The 26,369-nt window shown below is 35.1% G+C and overlaps 1 pseudogene; it reads right to left on the minus strand.

Annotated features, from left to right (window-relative positions):
- Positions 1-16,695: 16,695 nt before the first annotated feature.
- On the minus strand, positions 16,696-25,771 carry LOC112737762 (UTP--glucose-1-phosphate uridylyltransferase-like; annotated as a pseudogene).
- Positions 25,772-26,369: the final 598 nt, after the last annotated feature.

Consider the following 26,369-nt stretch of genomic DNA (forward strand, 5'->3'; position numbering starts at 1 on the left):
TTGAGAATTTCTTGGTTAATCTTGGTGTTTCGTGACTTGTTTGGCATTAATTATAATATTTGCTCTACACATAAGATTAGTGCTTTAGTCCTTCCTAACTCATGATCTCTTGTTTTTGTACATTATTGTCATTGTGTTAGGATAGGGCCAAATACTCTCATGCTTATCCCTAATCTTGTTTATGTCAATTTCCGTTTGAACTTGATGCTCAACATGCTCTTCATGCTTTGACTTTACCCTTGCATCAAGTATAGTGATATGCCTTAGCTTATATTACTTTCCCACTCACATGCGTAGCTAACATGTAGTGAGAACCTTACTCTTATTTGGCATTATCCCCCACCTATGTTCTATTGCTTTGATATCTTTGTTATAGGCTTAATTTTCTTTCTTTTTCTTTCCTTTTAGGATGGCCACCGAGAGGAAAAGGAAAAGCTTCTAAATGGGGGCAACACACAAGTCATCCGCACAACCTTTTGAAGAAGCTCAACAAGTTGTAGCAACCCGTCCACCTTGCTCTTCTTTGCATGCACCGAGGATGGTGCAAATTTTTAAGTGTGGGGAGGTCGTCCGACCGATCTCCATGGGTAGCATCTTCCTTTCTCAACACCAAATTTTTTTTAAAAAAATTCCTTTCCTAGTTAGTTGTTGCATTGCATGATAGGTTGCATGTTAGTTATAATTTGTATATATTCTATCATTTTTTTTTATGTTAGGACCACTTGGTTAGGGTTATGATTTCTTTTCCAAGAAACTGTTTTTAGGGCACCCTACCAATTTGAAAATTTTTTTGTGTTGAACTTGCTTGAAGAATGTATTTTGGAACATGGTTTTTGAGCTAAGAACACAAGCATGTGAGTTTTGAGTCCAAATGTGTGGTTACATCATATAACCACTTATTTTCCATTCTTGTGTGCATTGTTCTCTTTCTATGATTGTAATCCTTGCTTTGTTTGATTCTATATGTCCATTATTCCATGTATACATACATTTATATGATTGAGGCCATCATTTCATATAGCTCACTTACCTAAATAGCCTACTTTTCATCAACCATTGTTAGTCAAATTTGAGCCTATTTAATCCTTTTTGTTCTTAATTATAGCACATCACTACCCTTAAGTAAAAAACAATAAATGTGCTTAATTTGGATCTTTGATTAGCTTAGGCTAGTGAGAGTGTTTATCATTTGGGTATGGAAAACTTGGGACATTGGTTGAGATAAAAGTGTATTTTGTATTTTTGTTGAAAATCATGTGATTGGGTACGTGCTTATGCATTAAATATGTAAAACCATATGCATTGATACTCTTGTATATACTTTATTGCAAAAAGAAAAAAAAATACAAAATAAAGAAAAAATATATATCAAAATAAAATATATATATATATATATATATATATATATATATATATATATATATATATATAGAAAAAGAAAAGCAATAAAAAGGGGACAAAAATATCCCAAAGTAAAGTAATAATAACAATGCATATGGAATGTGAATTAAAGAGAATGCATGAGTATGTGAAAAAGTGGGAATCATGGGTATCTAGGCATTGTATTAGAATTGTATAGGTTGTTATATGTGTTTGGTGAGAGCTTAGGTTAATCAAAGATTCAAATTTCAAGCTCACTTGACCATATGCATCCCTACCTTTACCCTAGCCCCATTACAACCTATGAATAAGTCCTCATGATAAATGTATGCATGCATTGAATAATTGTTGATTGTTAGATGAAAGATAAATCTTGAAAAGCATGATTAGAAGAGAATTGAGTGATCAACCCTATACACTAGAGCGATTAGAGCGGATACACTTCCGGTGAGGATTCGATGCTTAATTCCTTGCTCCTGGCTTTCATGAGCTTTTCTTCTTGCAAGTCTATTTGTACTTTATTTTGATATTCAAATTAGTAGGATTCATAAATCGTCATATGATTTTAGCCCTACTTGCTTATATATGTTCTTGGAGATTGATTCATTTTAACCAAGTAGGTAGAATCACTTTGCATTTAGTTGCATTCATATAGATAGGTGCATATAGTTTATTTGCATTGAATAAATGTTCATACCTCTTTTCTTGTCCTTCTTTATTCTTAGCATGAGAACATGCTTGGTTTAAGTGTGGGGAGGTTTGATAAGCACCAATTTTGTGGTTTATCTTGTGCTTAATTTGGGGAATTTTATCAACTTTTCTCACATTTATTCAATGAAATAGCATGGTTTTGTAATTCTCCCTAAATTTGTGCTTAAGTGTGAAAACATGCTTTTTAGGCCTTAAAATAGCTAAATTTAATTCACTTTAATTCCATTCGATGCCTTGATATGTTTGTTAAGTGATTTCAGGTTTAGAACGCAAAAATTGGATTGAAGGAATGAAGAAAAAGCATGTAAAAATGGAGAACTTATGAAGAAATGAAGGAATCACAAAGTTGTCAATCCTGACCTCTTCGCACTCAATCGATCATCACTTGAGCTACAGAGGTCCAAATGAGGCGGTTACAATTGCGTTAGAAAGCTAACATCTGGGGCTTCAAAATGATATAAAATTTGTCATAATTTTCTGGAGTCTAGAGATGTGTACGCGTGCATCACGCGCACGCATCACAGGATCAGCGTGGGTCCATTTTAGCAATTCATGACCAGCGATTTCTAGCTCATTTTGGGCACAATCCAACTCATTTCTGATGCTATTGAACCCAAGGATTGAGGCGGGAATGAACCAAGTAGTCATAATTTAGTTTTTGCATCATGTTGTAGGTAGAATTCTAGAGAGAGAAGTTCTCCCTTCTCTCTAGAATTTAGGGGAGTTTAGGTCAAATTCTCTTCGATCCAACTTTTGATTCTTGTTTTGATTTAGTCTTTCCTTTTAATTTCTTGTTATTACATCTTTGTTTTTCTAGTTTTACTTGTCATTTCTTATTTTGCTCTCTTATGTTGATAAACAATTGTTGGATCTTGATTTTTTTTAATGCAATTTTATGTTTCCATGTCTCTTTTATGTTGATCTTGATTATTATTATTGATTTCTTGCTTATGTTAGTTGTGGGTTTTGTTAATTCTTGCATTTTGTGATGTTTACTTTTATTGTACTCTAGGTGTTTGATGAAATGTTTTCTCTAGTTTTTGAGTAGTTTTCTTTACTCTTGGCCTAGGCTAAGGGAATTGAGTGACCTTGAGTCATTGGGTCTCATTGAATTAGTGATTTGAGAACCCGATGTGGTCAATTTGATAACCATTGACTCTAGCCTATTACTAAGTCAATTAGTAGCTAGGTTAGGACTTGTGGATTGATGTTGATCAAACCTATTTGACGTACTTCAAGCTTAGGAGTAGACATTAAACGTACTTAAAGCTTTTAGAAGTAGACTTAATGGGTTGGTCCCTCATAATTGTCAATATATGGTTTGTTGACAATGATGGTGATCTCAAATTACCTATGTCTAGCCAAGAGTTCTTTCCTTTATTTTATTAGTTCTTATCATTTAATTTACTTTCTTGCTTTTATATTTCCTTGCCAATTTCCAAATCAAACCCCCTTGCATTTTCATAGCCAATAATTGAGCACTTCATTGCAATTCCTTGTGAGACGACCCGAGGTTTAAATACTCTTGGTTATTTTTCATTGGGATTTGTACTTGTGACAACCAATATTTTTCATGTGAGGATTCTTTGTTAGTTTAGAACTATACTTGCAACGAGACTTCATTTGTGAAATTCTAAACTATACAATAATCTGAACATCAAAATGGCGCCGTTGCCGGGGAATCGCAATGGTGCTATGTTATTAGCTATTGTAAATATTGTGAATATGTTTGCCTTTTTCTTCTTTGTTAGTTTTTGCTAGCTTTAGGATTTGGTTTTCTTTGTTTCTTGTTAGAATTTGTTTTTGTTTTCTCTTATCACCATGAATTCTCATCACTTTGGCTATGCGTTTGGTTCAAACTATGTTGTAGGAGATGGAATTTATAATATAACATGCATCAAGGATTTGGAGATCAAAGGTGGGAGGAGCCCCAAGCTTATGAATAACCTTTTTGGCAACAACCTCCTTCCGAATCAAGTTTGACAAGAGTGCTTGGGGATATGACTACTCTCCTCACGGAGATGCGCAAGGACCAAAAGTGAAGGGTATAATAGTCTTTTTAGTGCTAAAATTCACTTATGAGGTTTAGAAACTTATACTGAGGTGAAAAACAATGATAAATGTGTATGATAGTAAAAAGTGAAGTAAGTTGTTCGAATGACATGAATAAAGTCCTTTAAATACTAAGCTAATGACTAGTAAGGGTATAATAGTCTTTTTAGTGCTAAAATCCACTTCTGAGGCCTACTTGGTAAGTGTTTGGGCTGAGCTTGATGAGATCCACGTGATATGAGGTCACCTGAATGTTGAACGCCAGCTAGAGGGTCCTCTCTAGGTCTTTGGATGCTGGGCTCTGCTCTTTGGGTGCTGGACGCCTAGAAGGGGGCAGGTAGCTTGCGTTGGATGCCTGTTTGGGCCTTCTAATCCGGAGTAAAGTATGGACTATTATATATTGTTGGAAAGATCTGAAAGTCAGATTTCAATAGCCATTGAGAATGCTCCATTTAGACTTTTGTAGCTCCAGACAAGCTCTTCCAAATACAGGCAGGTCAGATCCGGACAACATCTGCAATGCTTTCTCTGTCTCTTAATCAGATTTCTGCTCCAGCTCCTTAATTTCAGCCAGGAAATACCTGAAATTATCCAAAAACACAAAAATTCATAGTAGAATCCAAAAATGTGAATTTAACACTAAAACCTATAAAAACTCAATAAAAACTAAACAAAAACTACTAAAAACTATATGAAAATGATGCCAAAAGTGTATAAAATATCCGCTCATCACAACACCAAACTTAAAATGTTGCTTGTCCCCAAGCAACTAAAAACACAGTAGGATGGAAAAGAAAATTAAGATACAATAAATTTCTAAGTTTCAAATGAAGCTTAGTTAAAATCAGATGAGCGGGACTTAGTAGCTTTTGCTTCTGAATAGTTTTGGGATCTCACTATCTATTGAAACTCAGAGATGTTAGCATCCTTTGGAACTAAGAATCCAGATGATATTATTGACTTTCCTAGTTAAGCTTATTTTGATTCTTGAACACAACTTTTAGAGTCTTGGCCGTGACCCTAAGCACTATGTTTTCCAATATTACCACCGAATACATTCATGCCACAGACACTTTAACTGGGTGAACCTTTTCAGATTGTGACTCAGCTTTGCTAGAGTCCCCAGATAGAGGTGTCCAGAGTTCTTAAGCACACTCTTTTTGCTTTGGACCACGACTTTAACCGCTCAGTCTCAAGCTTTTCACTTGACACCTTCACGCCACAAGCACATGGTTAGGGACAGTTTGGTGTAGCCGCTTAGGCTAGGATTTTATTCCTTTGAGCCCTACTCAAAGCCTTGGGCCCTTTTACCTTTTCCTTTTGGTTTAAAGGGTTATTTGCTTTTTCTGCTTGCTTTTTTATTATTATTATTATTTTTCCACTTTTTTTTTTCTTTGCATGCAAGATTTTTTTCTTTTTGCTGTTTTTTCATGCTTCAAGAATCAATTTTTGGATTTTTCAGATTACCAATAATACTTCACTATCATCAGCATTCTTTCAAGAGCCAACATTCATAAATTTTAACTTCAAATATGCACTGTTTATTCATAACCACATCAACATAATTAAACTAATCTTATTTAAACCTAGAAATTCATGCATCTCTTAATTCTTTTCAAAAAAAAATTCTTTAAGCAAGGTGAGAGATATATGGAAAATTTTACAACTTAAAGACATCAAATGCAAATGATCATGCAACTAGAACAAGAGAACAGATAAATAAATAGACAGAAAGCAGAAAATAACAGGAAAAGAGTAAAAGAGAACGAATCCACGTGAATGATGGTGGCTAGTGCTCCTCCTTGAAGGTCCAATGTAGTGCTTGATCTTTTCAATGTCACTCCTTTGTCTTTATTAAGGCTGCTGCACAGGCTCATGTGCATGCTCTCTGGTTTGCTCCATCCTCTTCTTCTATACTTAAGAGTGGTAGAAGTCACAAAAGCAAAGCTTTTGCCCAACACCAAACTTAAGAGTTTTGCTCGTCCTCGAGCAAACATGATCAATAGGGAAGAAGAAGGTGGGTTAGGTGGAGCTTCTGTGGGACCTCTTGTTCCTGAGAGGCTAGGGAATTCCAGATTTCTTGCTTCTCTGCACTGGCATTTGAACGCCCAGGGGTTGCTCCCTGGCTGGCGTTCAACGCCAGCAATGCTCCCCTCTTGGGGCTTTGAACGTCCAGTGAGGACTTCCTCACTGGAGTTCAACATCAACACTCTTTTTGGAGTGTTCTGTTTTCATTGCTGTGAATTCTGTCTCTTGACTGATGCATATGATCATGACTCTAACAACTGAAAGAAAAACAAAATAAAATAAAATAAATGCTTGAGTAAAGTTGGGTTGCCTCCCAACAAGCGTTTCTTTAATGTCTTTAGCTGGACTTTATTGTACTTAACTTAGTAGCAATGTTGAGCCTCCTGGCTCTATATCTCCTTCAAGGTAATGCTTAACCCTCTGTCCATTGACAGTGAACCTGGTTTCTTTACCTTGAAGTTCTATGTGTCCGTAAGGTGATACTTTGGTAATCACAAACGGTCCTGTCCACCGGGATTTGAGTTTCCCAGGGAATAGTTTGAGTCTTGAATTGAAAAGCAGGCATTTCTGTCCTGGTTCAAAGACTCTGGAAGCTAGTTTCCTGTCATGCCACCTTTTTGCCTTTTCCTTATAGATTTTTACATTTTCAAATGCTTCTAAACGGAATTCATATAACTCATTTAGTAGGAGCAGCCGTTTCTCCCCTGCTACTTTAGCATTAAGGTTGAGGAACCTAGTAACACAATAGGCTTTGTGTTCTAGTTCTACTGGCAAATGACAGGACTTCCTATATACTAACTGATACGGTGAAGTTCCAATGGGGGTTTTCAAAGCTGTTCTGTATGCCCACAGAGCATCATCAAACTTTCTAGCCCAATCCTTTCTGGAGGCACTTACTGTCCTCTCTAGGATTCACTTTAGTTCTCTATTTGAGAGTTCAGCTTGCCCATTATTTTGGGGATGATACGGTGTTGCTACTTTATGGCAAACTCCGTATCGACTTAAGATAGAATCCAACTGTCTGTTGTAGAAATGACTTCCTCCATCACTGATTAGTGTCCTAGGAACACCAAACCTGCTGAAAATGTTCTTTTGGAGGAACTTCATTACTACTTTAGTGTCATTAGTGGGTGTTGCTATTGCTTCAACCCATTTAGACACGTAGTCTACTGCCCCAAGGATGTAGGTGTTTGAGTATGAAGGCGGCAATGGTCCCATAAAATTTATACCCCACACGTAAAACAACTTAATCTCTAAGATTTCTTGTTGAGGCATTCTGTGACCATGAGGAAGATTGCCAGTAGAGGTGTCCGCGGATCGGATCGGATATAGCCGAAAATTTGATCCGATCCGCACAATTCTCATCGGATCGGATATTATATCCGCATTTTTTAGTGTCGGATCCGATCCAATCCGATCCGCACATTTGCGGATCGGATCGGATCGGATATCGGATATATCCGCATAATTGAACCTTCTCTTTTTAATCATGTTTTTATGTAAAAAACTCAATAAAAAATATTTCTTTCGCACTTTTAAATTTATTTATTCCTAAAATATTTTTAATCAAACTTTTTCTAAATAACAAAAATAAAATAATACAATATATAAATAATAATTACTAACAAAAACATACAAACAAGTAAATATAATACCAAACATATATATTTATTTATTTTTTATTATTATGCGGATCTGCAGATGTAGAGTAGATATCCGCGATCTGATCCGTAAAGGATGCGGATCGGATCATATCCGCAATTTTTTGGATCGGATGCAGATATTTACCGCAGATTTACGGATACGATCCACGCTGAACTTGGAAAATTCCAAGTTCAGTGTGGACCTCAACATCTCAAGTGGTCCCAGGCTGAAGTATAAAGCTGCGCATGAAGCTAAATTAATTTTGATTTAATTTGTATTTTATTTTGAAATAGAAAAAGATATTATTTTAGTTTTAGGAAATATATTTTACATTAATTAGGATTAGATATAAAAGGGAAAAGAATCAGCCCTGCGGACTCTTCTCTTCTCCTCTCTTAGACCTCATTCCGTAATTTACAGTTTTTCAAAATCCTAGTTTTTCTCTCTGAACCATGAGCAACTAAACCTCCACTGTTAAGGTTAGGAGCTCTGTCTATTGTATGGATTGATACTATTATTTTTCTATTTTAATTCATGTATTGATTTATATTTCAAGAATTCTTTTTGTTCTTTATATTATGAATTTGGGTGGAACGGAAGTATGACCCTTGTTCTAATTGAGTTCTTGTATAACTTGAAAAAGCTCTTTACTTGAACAACAACTTGAAATCATATTCTCCTAAATTTCTAATTATTTAGACTTAACAGGATACGTGACATATAATCCTCTTATATTTGGGTAATTAGGATTTCTATGGCATATAAACTAGGATTAAACTTCACCCTCTAATTGGAATTAAGTGACCAAAGAATTGGCAGTTGATGAATTTTAGAGGAGACAAAAAATGTCTAAGGAATTAGGGTTTAGTCATATATAGTTTGCCATGAATTAAATATTGCATGATTAAAATAGTTAGTAAGAAAATTCAATGCGGAAAATAGATAACTCTGAAGCCTTAACTGTTTCTCCATATATTATTCACATCAATTTACTGCTTGCTTTCTGATATTCTGAATTACTGTTAATGCTTTTGAACCTTCAAACACCATTTTTTGCTTGCCTAACTAAGTAAATTAATCAACCATTGTTGATTAGTCCATCAATCCTCGTGGGATCGACCCTCACTCACCTGAGGTATTACTTGGTACGACCCGATGCACTTGCCGGTTAATTTGTGGGTTATAAATTCTGCACCACCTAACCATATCCTTGTGGTGTAAAAGTGTCAAGTAACCTTTGAGACTGAGCACTTAAAGTGGTGACCCAATGCTGTTACAGAATATGCCTAAGGCTCTGTGCACCACTGTCTGGGAGAAAAAGCAAAGAAAAAGTCGAGCCCAAAAGGTTCCCCTAGTTAAGTGCTTGTGGTGTTTATGTTTCAAGTTAAGTTTAAAAACAAAATACTTAGAGTCACGTCTAGGCTCAAAGGTGCAAAGCACCAAAGAAAAGAAAAGCTGTATTCAAGAATCAACTAGAGCCTAAAGAAGAGAATCAATAATATTATCTGAGTTCTAGTTCTTAAGAACATCAATATTTCTGAGCTTTAAGGGATAGTGAGATGCCAAAACTATTCAAAAGTAGAGTATCATTGGCTCCATTCAGTAATTAGACCTGAGCTTCATTGACAACTCGAATCTTGTGTATTTTCTCTTCCTTGATCCTATATTGTTTTTGGTTGCTTGAGAAAAAGTGATAAAAAACAATTATCAATAGTTAGGAGGGTCAAAAGTGATCTAATGCTCAAAAGAGTGATTTTCCCTAATCATATGCTTGTAGTGTAAAAGTGTCAAGTAACCTTTGAGACTAAGCACTTAAAGTGGTGATCCAATGCTGTTACAGAATATGCCTAAGGCTCTGAGCACCACTGTTTGGGAGAAAAAGTAAAGAAAAAGTCGAAACAAAAAGTCGAAGCCTTAAAAAGTCATCTAAAAAAAATTTAATTTAAAATAAACAAATTTATATTTATTTTTGACAATGCAAGATATTAATTTAATTTGTAGATATCATATTAATGATCATTCTTTAATTATCAAGAAGAGAATGTGCTAGTATTGTTTAAAAAGATAGAAGAACTCTCATTTAACATAAAAATTTTCACATAAACAATTGAGAATATTTATGCAAATGCTTATAAGGGTAACACTTCGAAATTTGTATGCAATGCAAACCAAATTACCTATGAAGTCAAATGTGTAAGTTTTGGTCAATATCTTAGGAGTTTAAGTATATAAATAATGACCTTCATAATGCAATGACCTTTTAAATTTAGTTGTTATTATTATGGTTTGTACATTACATTTATGTAGGTATCATAGGTTAATGACTAAATAATATTTTTATGACATTTTAGAGTTAATAAATAAAATTATCTTTTAGCATATATTTTGTTATTTTTATATTCTTTATTTATTATATAATTTTTAATAATATTTAATTATTTTGATTAATAAAAATATTATAAGACGTTGGTTTTTGAAAAAGATAAAAAATTTTAAATGAATTGTTTTGGAATGTTTAGAATTTTTCAATAACTGTTTTTAGAGTTTTTAATTTTTTTTGCACCATGGGATTGGTCTAACACATGTGGATATTTAACGGCCATGTATGCGAGTTAACACTTTACGTCGGTAATGACCATCAAATTATCAGAGAGATTATATTGTCTAACAGAAATAAACGTTGGAGACTGTTTTGTGTATTTTATAATTTGAGATTTTTTCGATTTTTAAAATTTCAGAGACTGGTTTGAATAATTACTAAAAAAAATTATTATAGTATTGTTTTGGTTCTAATACTTCTATTATATTTACCAACTAAATCTCTAAAGTAGTCGCTCAAATTTACGATTTTTATCATTTTAGTGTCTTAAATATTTAAATGTTGTACCTAAGACAAAAATACAGAGACAGAGATACAAAGACAAAGAAACAGAGACAGTTTCTAATATTTTTATGCTTTTGTATTATGTTTGGAAGCAATTGACAAAACTAGTCAAATGTCTTTGTTTTGTATTTAGAAAGATAGATACAATTAACTAAATACATAACAAAAGACATTATATACCCTTTTGATTTTTTTAAAAATTAGAATATTTTTTCGATCAAATCACATCTTATAATAAAAGAAAACTCTTCTCTATGTCCTTTTGATCTTTTTCGATTAAATCCCAGTTGGTTCAACATTTATCTTCTTCACTTCATATTTATACTCTTCCTTCATCTTCTTAATCTTTCGTTTTTTTTAATGCACTCTCATATTCTTCCTTCATCTTTTTTGTCCTTTTATCTTTTTTACTCTTACTTCTCCAGTTACGGTATCTGTAAGCATAGGATGGAGGTAACTTTTAGGGATGACCAAGCCAAGGTAACACAGATGAAGAAAAAAAAAGAGATAGAGGAAGAGGAAAAGTCAGAAAAAATAACACCAAAAAGAGAATATGAAGCTAGGATTTTAATAAAAGAAGGACAAGCTTTGGTATTTGCCAAATATATTAAGGGTAAAAAAAATTATTAAAATGATCTCTAAATTATGTGACTCCATATGTTTTAACTAGAGACTGATATAAAAATTTGATTAAAAAATATGTACAAAAATATATATTTTATCTGTCTTTTAAACTAAATATATTATAAAATATGATATTATCTTTTGCCTTTGACTCTAAAGTACATTCAAATATTATAATATTTTTTATATTTAAATTTTGTTTTTAAAAATTTATCTAAATATAAAATAATAAAAACTTTTTTTTTTCAAAAGTGAAGACATAATCTAGCCTACAAGTAAGGGTGTGTTTGACAAACATAGAGGTATCCGTGGATCGGATCGGATCGGATATGGCCAAAAATTCGATCTGATCCACACAATTCTCATCGGATCGGATCGAATATTATATCCGCATAAAAGTGTCGGATCGGATCGGATATCGGATATATCCACATAATTGAACCTTCTCTTTTTAATCATATTTTTATGTAAAAAATTCAATAAAAAATATTTCTTTCACACTTTTAAATTTATTTATTCCTACAATATTTTTAATCAAACTTTTTCTAAATAACAAAAATAAAATAATACAATATATAAATAATAATTACTAACTAAAACATACAAACAAGTAAGTATAATACCAAACATATATATATATATATATATATATATATATATATATATATATATATATATATATATATATATATGCGGATCCGCGGATCGAATATGCGGATGTAGAACAGATATTCGCGATCCGATCCGTAAAGGGTGCGAATTGGATCCTATCCAATCCGATCAATATGCGAATCGGATCGTATCCGCAAATTTTCGGATCGGATGCAGATATTTACCGCGGATTTGCGGATACGATCCGTTCCATGAACACCACTGGACAAACACATTAGAAGGAAAAAAGTACGTTACAACTTCTTAAAATCTTCTTTTTTTGTGTGGCTAATTTTTCTCTATGCAAAAGCAGAAGTGATTTTATTCAGAAAACCACGTATACAAGAAGCTATAATTTCTAACTTCTGCATTACATTAATTGGCTTTTAGCCATTGACATTCAATATTTATTTTTCTTTTACCAACTTTATCCTTTATACATATTATTGTATTATTTATAGAATTTTTATTATTTCTCTTTATATATGAGTTTTTTATTATTATTTATTATTTATACTTTTTATTAATTTTTGTTTGATATTATATATTTTTATAATAGTACTTTTTATGCATTATATTTATTATTATTTTTTTATAATATAATTTATTGATCCCATTAGATAAAATAAATTAAACAAAAAAATTAACTATAAATAATAATAATAATAAAAAATTATAGCATACTAAAAAAGAGTATTGAGAATACTAAAAATATACTATATAAAAATATATAAGAAGAAAATATTAAAAAAATTAAACATATAAAAAAAAAACATTATAATTTAATGTCATATTCTTTTTAGTAATTATCTATCTAAAAGTGATATTTTAACTAATATTATCCAAATAATATTTATTTTATCAAAATCAATTTTAACATAGAGCGTCAAACATAAATTATATTGACACAAACTTAATTCTATTCAAAATCAAATCTATAAAATCACTTTTATTCAATTGACCAACCACAATCCAAACACACACTAATAAGTCAGATTACATGTGAGAAAGCAAACGATTGAGTGAGAAAAACGTGAAAAATAAAAAAGTAATAATTAACAAGAACGCAAGGAGAGAAAAGGTTGCTCCAACTAAATACACTGGACGAATTCTGGCATGCTACCTTTGAGAATGCCAAAGTCTACAGGGAAAGGGCAGAGAAGTGGCATGATAGGAAGATAGTCTCGAGTTTTCGAATCTGGCCAGAAAGTTTTGCTATTCAATTCTAGGCTCAAGGGATGTACTTTCCTCCCCAAAACTATTGGGATCAACTTAACAACTCAATAGGGGAGCTAAGTTCAAATGTGGAGCAACTGAGGGTGGAGTATCAAGACCACGCCACTATCATCCATGAAATAAGAGAAGATCAAAGAGTTATGAGGGAAGAACAACAAAGGCAAGGAAGAGACATAGAGGAGCTTAAATGCTCCATTGGATTCACTAGAGGGAGTAGTAGCCGCCGTCACTAAGGTGATCTCGTTCCCTTAATCACATTGCCTAAGTTTTTTTTCTGTTTTCCATCTGGTGTTATATCTTATTGTCTGTTTCTAGTGCATGATTATCTTTATTCATGTCTTAAGGCTATGAAATATTCCATATATTTCTCACCTTGCTTAAAAGAAAATTTTATTTGAAAAAGAAAAGTGAGATAGTTGAATTTCGAGTTATATATTAAGAATAGTTCAATTATCTTGATGTGGTGGTATTACTTTTATTTTCTGAATGCATGAATAAACAGTGCATATTTGATGTTGGAGTTAAAGAACGTTGGCTCTTGAAAGAATGGTGATAAAAGTGAAGTATTATTGGTAATCTGAAAAATTCAAAAATTGATTTTTGAAGTAAGAAAAAGCACCAAAAAGTAAAAAGCAATAAACGAAAAAAGAAAAAAGAAAAAAAAAAGCAAAGAGAATGCAAAAAAAGAAAAAAAGTCAATAGCTCTTTAAACCAAAAAGCAAGAGCAATGATCCAAGGCTTTGAGCATCAATGGTTAGGAGGGCCTAAAAGAAACAAAATCTTGGCCTAAAAAGTTCAAATGAACTCCTCTCACTAATTATATGCTTATGGTGTGAAGGTGTCAAGTGAAAATGTTGAGACTGAGCAGTTAAAGTCGTGATCCAAAGTAAAAAGAGTGTGGTTAAGAACTCCGGACACCAATGGCTGGGATTCTAGCAAAGCTGAATCACAATCCGAAAGGGTTCACCCAGTTAAGTGTCTGTGGCGTTTATGTATCCGGTGGTAATACTGTAAAACAAAGTGCTTAGGGTCACGACCAAGACTCAAAAGAAGATGTGTTCAATAATAAAAAGAACTAAACTAGGAGAGTAAATAATATCATCTGGATTCTAATTTTCTAAATATGCCAATCATTCTGAGCTTTAAAGGAAACTGAGATGTCAAAACTATTCAAAAGTAAAAAGCTACTAGTCCCACTCATCTAATTGAAACTAAGCTTCATTGAGAACTCTGAGATTTATTGTATCCTTCTCTTTTTTTTAATCCTACTTGTTTTTGGTTGCTTGGGGACAAACAACAGTTTAAGTTTGGTGTTCTGATGAGCGGATATTTTATATGATTTTTGACATCATTTTCATATAGTTTTCATTATGTTTTGTTTAAGTTTTATTATATTTTCATAGGTTTTAGTGCAAAATTCATATTTTTGGATTCCACTGAGTTTGTGTATTTTATGGTAATTTCAGGTATTTTCTGGCTGAAATTAAAGAGCTTTGGCAAAAGTCTGATTCAGAGAAAGGACTGCAAATGTTATCGGATTCTGACCTCCATGTACTCGAAGGAGAATTTCTGGAGCTACAGAAATCCAAATGGAGCGCTCTCAACGGCATTATAAAGCTAACATCCAGGACTTTCCAGAAATATTTAATAGTTTATGCTTTTCTCTAGAATTGAAGGCCCAAAACTGGCATTCAACGCCAGCTACCTACCCCATTCATGGCATTGGATGCCCAAAAGGGAGCAGCTAGCGTTCAAACGCCCAAAAAGAAGTCCAAAGCCAGCGTTCAACGCCCAAGAGGGAGTACCACACGTGAAGACACCCTTAGCTCAGCCCAAACACTCACCAAATGGGCCTCAGAAGTGGATTTTCGCACTACAAGACCATTCTATCATATTTTTGTACTTCTTAGTCATTAGATTAGTATATATAGGAGAAGATCAACTATGTTTAGGATCTCTCCAGCATATCTTCTTCACGCACTTTTACATTCGAACCTTTCATTGTAAGCTATGAGTCACTAACCTCCTAGGTTAAGGTTAGGAGCTCTGCTGACTTACTGACCACAGGAAGAAGATGGAACAGAGAGCTTATCGAATTAATCTTTTTCCCTTAAATAAGAACTCACATCCTCTCTATAGAGCTGAATAATAACAGCAAGGACTCTCTAATTTGGGCCTTGAACTCCAAGAAGTAATATGATGTGGCATCTGGATATGTGGTTGCGTACGGCTTGCGCATGAGCCGATCAATCAGCTACCTGGAATCATGCAAAACCCAAGAAGCTGGAGAAAAAAATTTGGGGCTTACAGTTACCAACGAAGATTAAATCTTTTTGTGGAGAGCTGTACATGAAAGATTACCTGTACTGAGCCTCATCCACTAGCATTTCCAATCGACTCCACCTTTGTGTCCCAGATGTAAATTAACCCAGGAAACCATCATCCACTACCTTCGATGGTGCGACCCTGCTCAGGAGGTACGGAGAGCAGTTGATTTGAAGCTGGTGCAGCCATTGAAAAGTGGTTCCCCTTTTGTGGAGTGGTGGACCCAGGTACTATTAGGTGCTAGAAATGGGAGAGAAGGTGACGATGCCCTCAACATCTTCACTGCTCTTTGTTGGGCATTCTGGAAAACACGTAATAAAGAAGTGTTTGAAAATGAAAAAACTCCTGTCCAACAGGTCTCGAGCTTAGCAAGGAAAATTTGCCAAGAGATGAATAGAAGACAAATTTCCTAATTTTTTAATGTATTTTTCTTTCTTTAGTTTATTAGTTATTATTGTAGTCACTTATGACTTCAATTGGGAGAACTCCACTACTATTTCTTTGATCTCACATTGAACTTTGTATCACTTTCTTAAAATAATGCAATTACCTTCACATTTGGAAAAAAACCTACTATTTCTAGAAGGAAAAATGCAAGTGAAAATAAAAGTTATATAAGATGGAATAATGAAATTGATGTTCATAGCAACAATAAAAAAGTAAAGTATAATTATTGCTCAAAATCTATCAATGGAGGAATTTTTATGAAGTTTTGATTGTGTTCTAAATTAAACTAAATGCATACTTGTAGAAAATTTGAATGTATTCTAACATACTATTTTAATTTATTACGTGTTGTAGTTGAAATTATTACGTGTTTTAAAAAAGTATATATATATGGAAAAGTCTAGAGGGCCAGCAACTTTTGTATTTTGTGGCCAGCACTTAACCATCAAAGAAAAAGTATATGATTTCCCACCATTGAATGTAATCTCACACTATTGAATACACTATTGATGGCCAATTAATGGTTACAAAATACAAAAATTGCTGACCCCTAACACTCTTATATATATATATATATATATATATATATATATATATATATATATATATATATATATATATATATATATATATTACAAAATGCGTAATGGTAAACTCGTATGAATTTACGAATCAAGTCTAAATCAGCTCCATCGAGTTTAACCACCTTGCTCTTCACTCAATCAATTTAATATATGGTGTAAATGTAAAGGTTTCCTGGGGTTGAGTGCGCGCAGGAAGATAGAACAAAAAGAACAATAACAGAAAATTAGGGCTGTATGCTGCAACTCATTGGTAAAATGGAATATTGGTATGATTTTAATCGTCTCAAGACAAAAAGACCAGAAAAATTGATGATACACCTATTATTCCTTGTTTCGACTGAGATCAAGACTTGTCCCAAAAGTTACAGGATACAAACCAATTTGCGTTATTTCATTACTGCTGCGATGCTCAAAAGGAGAAATGCAAGCTCATTTGCTTCTGAACCTTAGTTCCCAGGAAACAGAAAAGCTAGCAAGGTTCAAATAAAAGCTTCTATAGTCTTGTATTCACTCAAAACAAAACCTAGTAGCTTTGATAAACCATTCATTCTTGAATGGCTGCAGGGCCATTGACCTCCTGCAGAACAGCAAAAAGTAATTAACAGAACAAAGAAATTCAAAAGTCTATAGCAGAATTAGCGACTACCTTATTCTCAATCACCACCTCATCAGGAATTTCCAGTCTCAAGCCAGGTTTTGCAGTAATAGCCACTTGCCCCTGACAGGTGTGTCACAGAAAAAGCAATTGTTAGTCATAACACTTGCCCTTTCCAAATATATAAAATATATAAGATTTTGAGGCATTATATACACCAAAACTCCATGATTCATTTATCACTTAAACTTGGAAATAGAAAAAGTATAGTTTTTTCTTAAATTTTGAAGAAAGAAGGGGCCCGGGGGGGGGGGGTGGGGGTGATTTTATGAAACACACAGCACAACACACTGCACTACAAAATCAAATGCAATTTATGTATCCAACACACATATCATGCCAAAGAGAAAACATAATATCTATTATACCTTGAAAGTAATATTAGCTCCAAACCACACATTGCCTCTCACGGTCAAACTATCTAAACCAACGATGCTTGGAATGGATTTGAAGCGACTTTGAAAGTCACCAACCTGGGAATGAAACAGAAGATTCATAATAAAAAAGGAATAGCTAGGCAAAGGTATGACAAGAAACCAGTATATCATCTTCACCTTTTGAAATTCAGGTCCCAGATCTATCACAGGATTTAGAGGGTTAGTCCTAGCTGGATTACGAGTTAAGACACCTTCTTTACATGTGTAAAGATCTGACTGCAAGAATACATATTTGGGGAGAGTGGAAATTAGTCAAATAGAACAAAGTATGCTTCTGAGTAACAGAATGTACAAATTACATGTACATCAGGCCAGAATCACCTGTAGCAGAAGTAAATCTGACGTTGCATCCAGGGGAAGAAAACGTGGTTCAGGTACACTGACACCAATCAATTTATCGAAGAACTGGCATCCAAACAAAGAAGCCTACACTTAAAAGACCAACTAAGAAATTCATATCTAGCAGAAAACAACTTGTAATACCAGTCAGCAGCTTCTTTTCTTAATCATTTTCTTTTAGGAAGACAGTTATGAGAGACTTTAAAACTCACTATGGATCAAAACAAGAATAAGTTTCCTAGTAAGACAGGTGCCACTAGAGCATAAGGCGTCTAAAATCAACCAACAATTTAGTATCCACTCTAACTAAGCCTTGTTAACTCAAATATTACATTATACTTAATGGTACTGTGCATATGTGCATAGCATTAGCAATACTAATTCCTTACAGATCAATACAATACAAATGAGATTCAATATACACGGTCACATACACATCATAAGTCAGTAAACCCTAAAAATATACAACAGAACCTGCATCATTAAAGGCATGTGTTATCAACATGCAGTCTAAAATTTATTTCTTGGTGCAGAGCCCAAAGGATTAGTGAACAGGTGTACTACAAGCCAATCAGCCTATGTAGTTCATATTCTAACTCCTTAGTGACCTGGTCCACCTCTTCCTTACCTCCAATCAAAGGATATGTGGGATTGCACATAGAAGGTGCCTTGCAAACAACAACAACAACAACAACAAAGCCTTGTCCCACTAAGTGGGGTCGGCTACATGAATCAAACGACGCCATTGTGCTCTGTCATGTATCATGTCTACAGAGAGACCGTTTACATGTAGGTCTCGTTTGACCACCTCATGGATGGTCTTCTTAGGTCTTCCTCTGCCTTTCGCCCTTTGTTCATCGTCCATCTCATCCACCCTCCTAACTGGATATTCTATCGGTCTTCTTCTCACATGTCCAAACCACCTGAGACGCGATTCAACCATCTTTTCCACAATTGGTGCAACTCAAACTTTCTCCCTTATATCTTCATTCCTTATTTTATCCAATCGCGTATGACCACTCATCCATCTCAATATTTTCATTTCTGCCACACTCAGCTTATGTTCGTGCTCCCCTTTAGCCGCCCAACACTCCATACCATACAGCATAGCCGGTCTTATAGCGGTGCGATAGAATTTACCTTTAAGTTTTAAAGACACTTTTTTGTCGCATATAAAACCAGATGCACTCCGCCATTTTGACCAACCTGCTTGGATCCTATGATTTACATCCTGTTCAATCTCTCCATTGTCCTGTATGATGCACCCAAGATACTTAAAACATTTAACTTTTCGTAGGGTGTTTTCTCCAATCTTCACCTCTATATTGGGGTTTTCCCTTCTCAGACTGAACTTACATTCCATATATTCCGTCTTGCTACGGCTTTTGCACAGACCATACACTTCTAAAGCTTCTCTCCATAACTCCAACTTCTTATTTAGGTCTTCCCTTGACTCTCCCATAAGGACGATATCATCGGCAAAAAGCATGCACCATGGCACAGGCTCTTGGATGTGCTCTGTGAGTACTTCCAAGACTAATGTGAAAAGGTATGGACTTAAGGATGATCCCTGGTGTAATCCTATACCAATAGAAAATTCCTCTGTCACACCACCTTGAGTCTTCACACTAGTTGTGGCCCCATCATACATATCTTTAATTGCCCGAATATATGCGATCCTTACTCTCCTCTTTTCTAAAACCTTCCATAAGACATCCCTTGGTACTCTATCATACGCTTTTTCCAAATCAATAAACACCATATGTAGATCCCTTTTATTACTACGATACCTCTCCATCATCCTTCTTAATAGGTATATCGCTTCAGTGGTAGATCTGCCTGGCATAAATCCAAATTGGTTCTCTGTTACTTGTGTCTCTTTTCTCAACCTCCGTTCTATCACCCTTTCCCACAACTTCATAGTATGACTCATAAGCTTAATCCCTCTATAGTTTCCGCAGCTTTGTATATCCCCCTTATTCTTGTAGATAGGTACCAAGGTGCTCTTTCTCCACTCATCAGGCATCTTCTTAGACCTTAAAATCTCATTAAAAAGTATGGTTAACCAGTTGATGCCTTTTTCTCCAAGACCCTTCCAAACCTCAATCGGGATATTATCAGGTCCTACTGCCCTACCATTTTTCATCTGCTTTAGAGCCTCTTTTACCTCGAAGTCTCGAATCCTTCGATAGTAGTCAAAGTTTTGATCTTCTTCCCTTGTGCATAAACGACCAAGGCTCGGAAGAGTCTTCTGTCCCTCATTAAATAACTCGTAGAAGTAGCTCTTCCACCTTTCATTAATCTTCTCCTCTTGAGCTAACACCTCTCCATCCTTATCCTTTATGCACTTAACCTGATCTAAATCTCTCGTTCTTCTTTCCCGGCTCTTTGCGATTCTATATATACCTTTTTCTCCTTCTTTCGTGCCCAAAGACTGGTAGAGACCCTCATATGCTCTTGTTCTTGCTTCACTTACAGCCACTTTTGTCTCTTTCTTAGCCGCCTTATATTTTTCCCAATTATCTGCATTGTGGCATAAAGACCACTCTTTGAAGCATCCCCTTTTTATCTTTATCTTTTCTTGTATACTCGCATTCCACCACCAGGACTCCTTGTCTCTTGGTCCTATTCCTTTAGATTCACCAAAACTTTCTTTTGCTGTTCTTCTAATAACTTCTGCCATCTCCCTCCACATCTCTTCCGCGCTTCCATTTCCATCCCACTTTGCCTCTTCTCCTACCCGTCTTAGGAAGCTTCTTTGTTCCTTAGAAGGTGCCTTGCAAACATTTGTCAAAAAAGCAAAGCACGTATTCTAGGGACAAAGAAGCAGCAGCTACAAATAAACATCCAAGTTCCTACAGATCTTGCTCATACATTTTAAAGGATAGGGACAAAGAAGCAGCAGCTACAAATAAACACAACAATATTATGCATATACCTGCATTACTGATCCATCTGCTATTTCTTGCACAAGTGTTTTATCATGGTCATTTTTGTGCGAGCAGTAACCCCTTGAATTCAATTTTATAGAAGATCACAGAAGGGTAATGATAGATAGGGAATGATACCTTCGAAACTGAGGACTTCTTTTGCTTCAGTTTATGCGAGTCAACAAGCCTCTTAATGGCACTTAAACTCACCCACCTACACGGGGATAGGACAAATTACCACAATTTGTAAATTTTGGTTAGAGATTACACAAAAAGAACCAGCATTTGACTCACGTGTTTGTTGTATCTATTAGTTTGAAATTTTCCTTCAATGTATGAACCAGCAGATATAGACCAACAAAAGGAAAAATTAGAATATAATATAATATTCCCATGAGTCTTGTCAGAATCACAATATAAAAACATCAAGGACAACCTCATAAAATAAAACAAGGTAATTTTGAGCAGTGATTATTTGGAAAACGGAATTTACAACTTACATGTTTGGTTTGGTTCTGAGCAATTTCCCAAAGCTACAGAAATTACAACAATATTCTTACAGGTTAGCAGCTGCCAAATTACCTCAACAACCTTATCAGCATTTGACAAGAACCAGTAGGTCGTGATTCCTATAACTTAAGATCTAAATCAGAATATGTGTGTGTGTGTATGTTTCAACTCAACTATGATACAGAATATTACCAAACGGGTAAACTAGCATAAATTATACGCTTAATGAAGCTATTAATCCCCGAACATTTTGGGAAAATTATAATAAGCCCTTAAACTTTGAAAATTTATGAGTAAGTTCCTAAATTTACAAAATGTTTGTAAGGTCCTTGGACACTTACGTTCATTGAAAAATTTGTCAATGATAATGAAAAATTCTCGGAAATAAACTTAATCGGAAAATAGCACACAAGATTAGATCTTAGAATAGCCCAAGGACTAAGAGAGTTAATTACCCAAAAATTCACAGGCTTGCTGATCTGGTATTCAATAATTAGCACAAAGCATAAATAATAAAGAGGGTGATGTATGCAGGAAAGGCTGAAGACAAAGGATATAAACCTTGAAATTCATTGGAGTTGAAATTAAATTAAATGAATTGCTTGGTGTCACCTGGAAAGAGAGAAAAGACATGAGACAAGAAACTCCGATACCTTAAAAGGAAGGTTGTAGTCTTACACATAATAATGAGAACATAAATCTGTACCTCCATGCAACACTCAATATCATTTGTCACCAAATGATTTAGTATATCTACAAGATGCAGTCAAGGTAGACAGCAATCAAAATATTTGAATCTAAATGCTAGTCAAGAAGCAGTGACTTGCAAGAAATAATTTTAGTGACAAAAATAAAAATTATAAGGATACTTGGATCAATGACGGTAGCCACATTATCCTTGTTGATCAAAAGGATATACTCCTTACCCTGGAAAACATTATTTAAAAACCTAGTCAACAAGTAACAAACGATATAAGTGCATCACACATATATGTACACATTTTAATTATGGCCTTGTGTTGTAAGTAATTCCATCCAAGTTCCTACAGATCTTGCTCATACATTTTAAAGGATAGGGACAAAAGAAGAATGCTCAACTGCAAAGGAAATTCATACCTGTGATAGTAAAAAATCAAGGGTTCCACTAGTCATCAGCGAACGAAATATATCACCGTTATAAAAAGGATGTCCTCTGACATATAAAGTTAACATATTGATATAAGACATTAAAGTATTTACCATGTAATCCAACTTTCTCATCGCAGAACATAAAATTCAATAAATTGGAATATCAATGCTGCCAAATTTCTCCAATTTACGCTTTTATTTGATAATGATAATTGGACCATTTGATAATTTTGTATTTCTATTAATGACTACTTAATATTAACATCTGTAATATATAGCTACAGCCAAATATATGTTTGAAGTAATATCATAAAACTCAAGGTTTGTTATATACATAGCTAATTAGAAACTAGGGACCTAACTCTAATTGAGTGAAAGATGGGCTAGGGTGGGTTTTATAACTAACTTGCCTAGTTGGAAAGTGAATGCAGGAGAGTGGGCATTCTGTTATGAGAGCGAGGTGGGAACAGTAAAAGGATATGAGAAGTAGTGAGAGGGGATGGGAAAATAGAGACAAAAGATAGGATCAGATTCTAGGAGAGATTCAGGTCTCTCGAATACCTGATATCTTTGTTTTACCTTCTTTTACTGAATAATAATAACCAATAATGGGAAATTGGGTGATATCTCACTGATATCACTGCATCTCCCCTGCCCTTCAACTACCCCTGGAGAGCCACTGATATCACTTATATCACTCTATCAACACTGACCGAGCGGTAGCCACTTTGCTATCGGCTATCAGTATTCGGTATTCACCTTAATCCAGCCTACTACCCGATGTGGGACGTTGGACATCCCATAATACCCAAGTCCCTAAGAAGGTACTATAGTGTACCATGACAATAATATTCAATCTGTCATTCCAATATTTTATAAGAAACCATACTTAACTATCTTCTATAATCCCACATCGTATGACACGTGAAGGCAGACTATATCATGGTATCAAAAATAAAGAAACTACAAAAGCCTTTGTTACAAACACTTTTACATGGCAAACTAAATTCACAAGATGTCAGGTAGAACATAATATGTAGCTGGACGTATTTTTGTAGATTCATATAAATCAACTACATCTATTTTGCTCACAACAAAACGAATTCAAGAAAGACAAGCTTCGCATAAATTTAAGTTACTGTTATAAAAGAAAGTACTACTGAAATGGTAATGGTAATGTTAATCTGAATACTATTAGAATCTCCAAAAACAATTTCTGCTGAAAGTTTAAATCTCTTAGTCTACAGGCATGCATGTGAACATATAGAGTCCAATTTCAGACATGGGTATTGTAAGGATGACATACACTTCCTCCTTGCTGTAATGTCCGGCTAATGATTCCAATTCTAGACCTTCACCTTCACCTTCACCCTATATACATGTGATGCATTGATAATTAGAAATCACATAATAACATCAATTAATAAAAAATATGAAACACATTCAAACCTGCTTAATCCTCTGTACATCAACAGTTGATCCCTGATACTTTTCCAACACCTAAACAGAAGGTTGAAGATTTTAATAATAAGTAATAACTAAGGTTGCAGAATCAAATAATGATATCGAAATCCAAATGGCAATTCACCTTTAGAGTATTGTCATGGGTGTCATCTTTGCTCAAAAGAAGCAATGGAACCTTGCATCCATACTTGGAGTATAGGGTCTTACAAACAAAGGCAACAGTAAATTAAAACCCTAAATAAAAGCAACAAATATGAAAGCTGGATATACTTCAACTCTGTGAGACGTGTGCTCAATCTGCACTATTGATAAAAGGTTGAAGTGGGATGTAATGAATAATTTAAAGAGAGTATTAAGCGTGTAACATGTGTGATTACCATACTCATATATTAAGAGTAAAAAACAAAAAAATTGAAGTCTGACGGCTCACCTGAATCTGGTTAATTATTAAATCCAGAAATGTAAGTCCATTGCGAATACCAACTGCAGATCTACACAGGGAAGAAAAACATCATTGGTGTAAAGCGTGAAATGTGGAATTAAAAGCAGAAGCAACAGGCGGAGGAAATATACACATCAAACATGTTGGGGGAGAAACAGAGAAAGGCTAACGAAGCCCTCCTAAAAAGAAGGTCTATTCAATTCTTGATTGCCTAAATGAAGTGAGCATTATACGAACAGCAAAAGAAGACTCTTACTTGGGGCCTTCCAAACCCATACCTCTTGGTGAGGCAGCATCGAACTTCAAAACAACAAGTTTGTCCAAAAGCTTCTTAGTTTCTTCCATATCTGCTACCAACGAGAAAATCGCTGAGCTCCAATTTTCAAGAGACAGTAATGAGGATCGATAGAGAAAATAGATGGCCTACCTTGAGACAAGGGAGGTAAAGTGGCGTAGGGGAAGACAGTTACGTCGAGGTTTGGCAAATTGTTCTTCGCAGCCTTACCTGCTTGAATTTGGAGAGGTGTTGCTTCTTTGAGCTTGCCCTTCTCTTTCTCAAGAAGGAGGGTCTTGGTGAGGAGGTTGCAGAACAAGTAGACAAACTGGACAGAAGGATTGGCGGGAACGGGATAAGCGACACGGGAGAATGAATGGAGGGGCATGGAGGAGTCGACAATGGCGACGACGGGGATGTGAAGATTGTGAGCCTCGTTGATGACGGAGGACTTGGAGTCGGTGTCGAGGATGAAGATGCAGTCGGGGGGCTGGGTGGGGGCCGAAGACGAGCTTCTTGTTGCGAGAGCGGAACTTCTTGGGGCTGTAGCTGTTGGTGAAGAAGCCGCCGGTGCGCCAGAGGGAGTTGGTGGAGGGGGAGTAGGAGCCGACGCGGGTGGTCATAAGGTGGAAGATGTGGTGGAAGAGAGGGTTGGTGTTGATGAACATGAACCGACCGTTGCGGCTTGCAAGGGACTCCATGAAGTTCAGGGCGCTCCTCATGCATATCAGGGTTTTGTCCGAATCTATGATTGCCATCTTGTTCCTCATGCCATACGTGTACTCCTTCAGGTGATGCGCCGCCACTCTCCGCCCCATTTGTGCATTCGTGCTCAGCAGCTTCTGTATCACTATCGAATGCACCGTCATCCTTTCTTCCGATTCACGCTCGCTCTTAGGGTTTGGGGTTTATGCTTCTCCCTTCAGCCTCTTTTACCGCTAGTCTACTGCACTCCAAATCTCTTCTCTTCTTCCTTTTGCTATTTTACGAATTATGTTCTTCAGATGTTAATGTTAATTACAATATTTGGCCCAAGATTCTGAAAACCAGACCGGTCATCAAACCGCTTTAATCATTAGTTCACTGGTTCATTGGTCCAACCAGTCCAACCGGTGGTTCAACCGGAAAAACCGTTTTAGAACAGCAACGCGTGATGGAGAGGGAAGATTGTTGGCTATTTATCCATAGTTGATTCCAAAATCAGAACCACTTGTCTGTATAAAACTATAAATGTCTCTGAGAAAAACACAGTTTTGAAATATCAGAAAAATAAAATGTTTAAATTCCTATGCTGAATAAGAAGAATAAGTACACAACCAAATTGATAGAATCATAAAACTAAAATGAATAATATATAAATTAATTAATGGTTTTTGATTCCTCTGAGGATGCAATGTAGTTTCTCTTTCATTCCATGAAGCTAAGAAGGAATAACATTCTGATCACTAAACAACTAGACTAGAATGTTCCATTAGCAAGAAAAAATAGACAGAAACAGAATACGATTACCCCAGATAACAAAATCAGTTTTTTTCATCAACTTTGTGTGGAATCAAAAGAGAATCATGCAGAAGTATACAAGTTACACACCAGAAATAGTGAGAAGCAGCATAAGCAGTTTGAA

The sequence above is a fragment of the Arachis hypogaea genome, chromosome 13, assembly GCF_003086295.3.
Source record: "Arachis hypogaea cultivar Tifrunner chromosome 13, arahy.Tifrunner.gnm2.J5K5, whole genome shotgun sequence".
NCBI classification, from domain to species: domain Eukaryota; kingdom Viridiplantae; phylum Streptophyta; class Magnoliopsida; order Fabales; family Fabaceae; genus Arachis; species Arachis hypogaea.